The following is a 5801-nucleotide window of genomic DNA, read 5'->3' as shown; positions in this document are numbered from 1 at the left end:
TGTGAAGATAATGTCAATAAGAATACAGCATAAATAGATTCCCATATAGTGAAATAGGGATGGCAAATCACTGGAAGTAGAAGATCCAAAAGTCATAGAATCTAATAGTCAAAAGTAATGAAATATGAGAATTATTTGGAAAAGATGAGACTTCTATGGATATAATAAATTACCTTAAATATATTTTGGAGTGACTTGCATGGATTAGGCATACCTACTGTTCTGTCTCTAGGCAAATATACAGAAAAAAAAAGAACAGGGAGAGCACAATTAACAGTCAAAAACCATACTTACTGAAGAAAAAATGTGAACAAAATCCAAAATAATACAAATTAAAAAATTGCAGCAAGCATACTGGAATGGTGATTGTCATTACACTCAGGTATAATAAATTATAGAAAAATTTCTGGAGGACAAAATTAAAAATCCATCTTAAAAAAATTGAAGATTCGAGCATATTTCAAGAAAGCATTTTTTTTTCACATAGAAAAGGACTAGGGAAAATAATTGAAGAATGTTCCATCACAGTAAAAGATATTATGTGAATATAATAATGTTTTAAAAATAGAAAGCATGTATCTTCTATTGCAATTTTTTAATAATGTGGGTTCATTGTAATTTTTAGAAAATTCAATATATGAATAGGATAATTCTGACAGGGCTTATTTATTATCATTTCCACATAATGGAATTTTTATGTGAATGAAAACTTAGGCTCAGAGATGTTCCTAAATTCTCTTGCTTCTATAACATCTTGAGTAACAGAGCTAAATAAAGATTAGGGGTCACACTATTTCAGAAAACAATCTTGCAGTATAGATGTTGTGTTTTGTTTTGTTTGAAACCTTCAAACTCCAAATTTATAGTCTTGATATGTCACTGCCTCTTTTAAGGCATTGATTACATTTTGATCTTTACCTTTACCTTTCCAGTTATTAGGAGACTCTAAAATTAACAATTAACAATATCCTAAATTATAGATAGTAAAATTTCCTTTCTCATAAGGTCTAGGGTAGGGTGAGTACTACTAATTTAGTAGATGTAAAACCTTATTACAGTTTTGTCAAATGTGGTTCATTAAGAACCACATTGCTTGGATTTATTATTGTTTTACCATTGTTATTTCTTATGGACTAGGACAGTATATAATCAAAAGGCAACATTCACATCTTAACTCTGAGTAGCTTTCTATGATTCCTTACAAGTGGCACTGCAGATAAAATGAAATAGAGAATTTGAAAACTGTGCTTTGTAACTCTGAGAATGGTACCTTGAAATTGCTAATTTACTAGCAGAGTGTTTCCAAATTTTATTGCTGGGCCACTGTCCTAACTTCCCCTCTGAATATTCCCCTTCTTACAGGATGCTGTGGTGGAGTGTGTTTTATAAATCCACAATATTAAACAAAATCTTCTTTACCTAATTCATCTCTCTCAACATGTGGTTTTACTCAGCTCATTAATTTTGTGGTTTTCAATATAACTTTCAGCCAAAAAAATAAAGAAATGTGTCCTGGAAACATAAAATTCCTTTTGTATTTTAAGAAGTCTCTGGGCCTGAATGAAGATATTAACTTTTCTCTTGACAGCAATTGATGTGGAATTCAAAAATATATTTGTATTTACCTATGATTAGTGGATCACTAGGACCTGTTCAAATTTTCTTATTAAGAAAAAAATGACAAAGTATCTTGATAAATGAAAAATCCCTACAAGATAGACAGATTACCTAAAACACAAAATGAAAGAACAAATATTGAGAATCTGAAGTAATAGTCATGCAAGGAAGAGGGTACACACAAATTCATTTGTTTTGTGTGTGTATGTGTGTTTTTAATTTGTTATTTTTAGATATACATAACAGTACAGTGCCTTTCACATATTTTACATACATGGAGTATAACTTATTCTAAGTAGGATCCAATTTTTATGGTTGTAATTATGTGATTTCACTGATGATGTATTTACGTATGAACATAGGAAAGTTATATCTGATTCATCCTACTGTCTTTCTAATTCTCCTCCACACTCCCTTTCCTTCATTCCCCTTTGTCTAATCCACTGAATTTCTATTCTCCCCTTCTCCAACCTTTGTGTGTTATTATCCATATATCAGAAAAGACATTAGGCTGTTGTTTTTTTTGGGGGGTGGGGATTGGCTTATTTCACTAAGCATAGTATTCTTCATATCCACCAATTTACCAGCAAAAGTCATAAAGGCATTCATTTTTAGGGCTGAGTACTATTAAATGGTGAATATATACTGCATTTTCTTTATCCACTCATCTGTTGAAGAGCACCAATTTTAGTTGCATAGCTTAGCTACTATAGATTGAGCTGCTATAAACATTGATGTGGCTGTATAACTGTAGTGTGCTGATTTTAAGTCTTTTGGGTACATAATGAGGAGTGGTATAACTGGGTAAAATGCTCATCCATTCCAAGTTTTCTTAGGAATCTCCATACTGCTTTCCATAGTGGTTGCATAAATTTGCAGACCCAACAACGTAGGACTGTGTATTTTTTCCCCCCACATCCATGCCAACATTTTATTATTACACAAATTCTTGAGCATGGTGAAACTTATGTAATTGTAACTTCATACACTCAATTTATACCTGAAGAAACTGATGTTGGAAGTGCTAGAATTCTTACTCAATTCCAAGTAATTAGTAGAATTGATTAACTCCAAAGACTTCTTACTCCCCATGGAGATGGTCTAACTATACCACCAACTTGTTGGAGGAGGATAGGCCTATAATAATGATTCTCAAAGTTCTAAATTTCTTGTTAATTCTTCTACTATAACTATCTTGATATTCTACTCTTCCTAACATTTCTGAAATGTTGCAACCCTGCCTGTGAAAAGGATTCATGCGATTCCAAGACTCCATGCTATAGCTGCTCTAGCAGAGACCTGGAGATAAAAACCAGTAAACAGTCTCCCTAGCTGATTTTTATGGCAGCCAAAGATTGAAAACCACTGACTGGTGGTGTCCCAGCATATTTACCTCTATTTGCAATTGAATTTTCACTATAAGGAGATCATTATTGTATGCATTTATTATTCAAAGGAGGTAATTCAGATGCAGAATATTTAGCTATTTTTTTATGTGGTTGTCATGTTTACATTTTTAATTAAATGAAGTGCGAACATATTCTTGAAATTTCTACAGAAAAGTAGTTATCTTTACTTGGATGCTAATTCTCCTTCTCACCTCATTACCTGCTTCAACTCTGGCTATACACTTGTGAAATTTTTCTTTTCTTTTTTTTTTCCTCATAGAATATAGCTATAGAATAGCCTTATAATGAGATTACTTCAAACAATAAGTTCCTTTTAAATATGTTATATTTCCCATTTTTTGCTCTAGAAATGTCATATTTTTATCGTACATACCATTTCTTGTAGTATCATGAATGGAAATTTGGTCACCTTGCTACAGACCTTTGCCTTTTTTCCTCCAAGAGTTATTGCACACTATCCTCTATAATAGTATGGCCGATATGTAGTTATACTTTTTAACTAATTATAACTATTTCTAATTTTTTGCCACTTATTACAAGTGAGACAACTTGAAGAGAATGACAATAGTTAATGAAAGTCATCATGAAGAGTTCATCCTACTAGGCTTTGCAGACCTACCTTGGCTAGAGCTTCCTCTATTCATTATTCTTCTCAGAACATATCCCCTGGCCTTGATGGGAAACATTGCTATCATTCTGGTTTCCAAATTAGATCCTCGTCTCCACAGCCCCATGTATTTCTTCCTCACCAACCTCTCCTTTCTAGACATGTGTTATACCACAAGCATTGTGCCTCAGACGCTATTTAATTTGGGAAGCTCTACAGAGACCATTAGCTATTTTGGGTGTATAATTCAGTTTTATATCTTCCATATAATGGGGGGCACAGAATGTCTGCTCTTGGCTATTATGTCCTTTGACTGCTATGTGGCCATCTGCAGACCTCTGCACTACACCCTCATCATGAATCAATGCACTTGCATCTTGCTAGTATCCATTATGTGGATGACTGGAGTGATCTTTGCTTTCTCAGAAGCCACTCTTGCATTACATTTGCCATTGTGTGGTGTCAATAAACTGGATCACTTGTTGTGTGAAATTCCAGTTCTGATAAAGACCACGTGTGGTGAAAAGGAGGCTAATGAGCTTGCACTGTCTGTGGTGTGTATTTTTATATCAGCTGTTCCTATATGTTTAATCCTTGCCTCCTATGCAAGTATTGAAGTGCTGTATTTAAGATTAAATCTTCTGAGGGAAGGAAGAAGGCCTTTGGTACATGTTACTCTCATCTCATTGTAGTTTCCTTATTTTATGGTCCAGCCATTAGCATGTATCTTCAGCCTTCCTCCTCTATCACAAGGGAACAGCCCAAGTTCATGGCTCACTACTATGCAGTAATGACACCAACACTAAACCCCTTCATCTATACCCTAAGGAATAAGGATGTAAAAGGGGCCTTAGGGAACCTAGTGAGGAACATTTGCAAACGCAAATAAAATTAATTGTAAAATGCAGTTTTTCTAATAACTCACTTAAAAATATTTTTAGTTGCAAACAGACACATTACCTTTATTTTATTTATTCATTTTTATGTGGTGCTGAGTATAAAATCCATTGCCTCACACACAGTATGCAAGTGCTCTACCACTGACCCACAACCCCAACCCCCTAATAATTCATTTTTGACTAATAATATAATCTCATGCTATATGTTCTTTTTGTCAACTATATTTTGTTTCTGACATTTTTAGTCGCATTGAGTATGAGTGATATCAGATTATTTGTACTAGTAGGGAAAGATGAGTTGTAAAAATGCAATAAATAGAATTTTTATTTGAATATTGAACTAGTAACTGTATTGAGTAGTAAAAGGAGAATTTTAAATTTTAATTGCAATATAAATCCATTAGTTCAAGCTCACCATTATAAATACACACCACATAAAACAACACCAATATGCTTCCTATCAGGGTTACATATTAAACATTACATGACTCTTGTATTTTGACAAATTTCTGCAGGCAGTATGGCTTAACTTTATGTTTAGGCTGAAACATTCTAGGCTTTAAAAGAATCATTAGTTTATCAAGCTCAGCTCATGTAGATCTTATCACTTCTTCAAAAACACATTGTAAATCTTGTTTACATTATTAATATGCAATGTTTTACATGATTAATTAAACAACTTATCATTAAATGTTACAATGAATAGAATTATGAGAAAAACTATTAGTAGGTGTTTTAATGTTCATTTTAAATATCATAAACATGACTCTTTTGAATCAATGAGTAAATAAGGTAATAATGGACCACTACCTGGAAATATTTCTATGCATAAATTGAAACAGCCAGAAATGTCTTTTGAACCAGAAAAAGAATCAGTGTGAGAATGAAGTGTATATTTGGAAGGCTAGTAACTAGATTACATCAACAAATAATACAAGTATCTCTTTATTGATACAAATTTTGGTTGCAAATGATGTTCAAAAATCTGTGACATCCTAAAAGTAAATCTTATTTATAAAACTTACACTTCTATCTTAAAATATTGTCATAATTAGTTCTATTTTGTGAAAGCAAATTCATGATTTTTGTGGTTAAGTAGTGTTGAATTCCTATGTTAAGAAGTCAATATGATGTTGCATAGTGAATGCATATATACTTGTACAAAAAAACCCTCATTTGGACTTTTCAAATGTGTCTTCTAGTATAATCAAGATCTGAGAAAAATCAAAAAAAAGGAAAATCACATGATACAATGAACCACACAACCAG

The 5801-nt window shown here is 32.6% G+C and overlaps 1 pseudogene across 1 annotated transcript; it reads left to right on the top strand.

Moving 5' to 3' along the window:
* Nucleotides 1-3584: 3584 nt before the first annotated feature.
* LOC308649850 (olfactory receptor 2B11-like) lies at nucleotides 3585-4522 on the top strand (annotated as a pseudogene). The gene has a single exon. The product of its transcript is annotated as an olfactory receptor 2B11-like (transcript).
* The last annotated feature ends 1279 nt before the right edge of the window (nucleotides 4523-5801 follow it).

This window comes from Spermophilus citellus, assembly GCF_964194105.1.
Source record: "Spermophilus citellus genome assembly, chromosome: 5".
Lineage (NCBI taxonomy): Eukaryota > Metazoa > Chordata > Mammalia > Rodentia > Sciuridae > Spermophilus > Spermophilus citellus.
Note: the sequence above shows the minus strand (reverse complement) of the source record. Positions and strands in the feature narration are given on the sequence as shown.